Genomic DNA, 1559 nt, shown 5'->3' with positions numbered 1-1559 from the left:
GGCTCTGAGGAGCGGGGCGTGTCGGGCTTGGTCGGGAAGCGAGTCTGGCTGACGTGCCGGGCCTGGGCGAGGTGAACGGCGTTGAACGGATTCGTTCGTTCTCGTCGGGATCCGAGCTCGGTCCCGTGCCTTGGCCTCCCGCGGATCTTCCTTGCTGCGAGGCTTTCGTTGGCGGCTTGCCGTCGTCGATCGTCCTCTTCGGCCGCCATTCAACACTCAGCTCAGAACTGGCACGGACTAGGGGAATCCGACTGTCTAATTAAAACAAAGCATTGCGATGGCCCCCAAGGGTGTTGACGCAATGTGATTTCTGCCCAGTGCTCTGAATGTCAACGTGAAGAAATTCAAAAAAGCGCGGGTAAACGGCGGGAGTAACTATGACTCTCTTAAGGTAGCCAAATGCCTCGTCATCTAATTAGTGACGCGCATGAATGGATTAACGAGATTCCCACTGTCCCTATCTACTTTCGGCAGGGGCGGTGCAGGGGCACACCGTATGGGAGTAGCGACCCCACCTACCCGAGCAAGACGTGATCCGTCATTCGTACTGTGCAAACACAGAGATGTCAGAAAAGAGTGGTGTCAGGAAAGCAAAGAGAGATGGGGAAGCATTATGATTAGCGTATACTTAACACCTGGGGGCTTCGGCCCCCATTTCACGTTAAGGCTTATTGGAGAAGGTATATTATACAAAAAGGGGCTATATGCCCCTTTTTTCACTTTAAGGAACTTTTCAAAAGTTCCTACTCGAACATCTGGGACTTCTCCAAGAAAGACCTAACTCATACCAGGGGGCTTTAAGCCCCCTTTTTGCTTTAATGCTTTTCCGAGGAGGCGATCCTGACACCAGAAATCAAAAAGGGGGCTACATGCCCCCTTTTCACGTTGAGCAAAAATCCAAGATCAGAAAGAGACACGAAACGACGTCTGTATGCGTCCCCAAAAGCAATACGCCGCTGGGAAAAGCAATACGCCGCTGGGCTTGGCAGAACCCAGCACACCAAAACATCTGGTGGCAGACGTCGTAATGCCAGACGAATGACGGAAGGAGGCCACCGTAGAAGTAGCTGAGCTGCTCCCTACTGCCTGAAGGTGTCGGCTGGGAAACCACGCTAGTATCCTAGGTAGGGAGACGGGCCTCGAAACGTGGATCGCTCCCCTGGCCATTAGAAGACTCCGCCTAGACCAGCTCAACTCCGAGCTGTAAACCGGTGGTGTACGGCTCTGTCAGACTCGGAGTCCTTGCCATACGGACGCTGCATATAGGAAGGATATGCAGCGTATGACGAAAACACTGAAAGGTACGCCAACGACGAAAGACAACATGTATTTATACATGTAAGACCGTCGTCGCGCTGCTGACAGCAGCTCCCGTCGTTGGCGATGGCAAAAGGACGCTGAAGCGTCAAGAGCATAGTTGATGATGGCAAAGTGAGTTCTACTAGTCGTGCTAAGGACGAGTCCCACGTATTGGAGCTAATGCTACAGGGACATGATGCCCGAGGTCATGTCCTAGTTACGCAGCGGGTTCCCTGCAAAACAGGGAACAGAAACCGGGC

General features: G+C 52.9%; 1 pseudogene; it reads left to right on the top strand.

Moving 5' to 3' along the window:
* LOC143350999 (large subunit ribosomal RNA) overlaps positions 1 to 496 on the top strand; it is a 3127-nt pseudogene extending 2631 nt beyond the window's left edge.
* Positions 497 to 1559: the final 1063 nt, after the last annotated feature.

This window comes from Colletes latitarsis, unplaced genomic scaffold, assembly GCF_051014445.1.
Source record: "Colletes latitarsis isolate SP2378_abdomen unplaced genomic scaffold, iyColLati1 scaffold0052, whole genome shotgun sequence".
NCBI lineage: Eukaryota > Metazoa > Arthropoda > Insecta > Hymenoptera > Colletidae > Colletes > Colletes latitarsis.
This window is presented reverse-complemented; position numbering and strand designations above follow the sequence as displayed.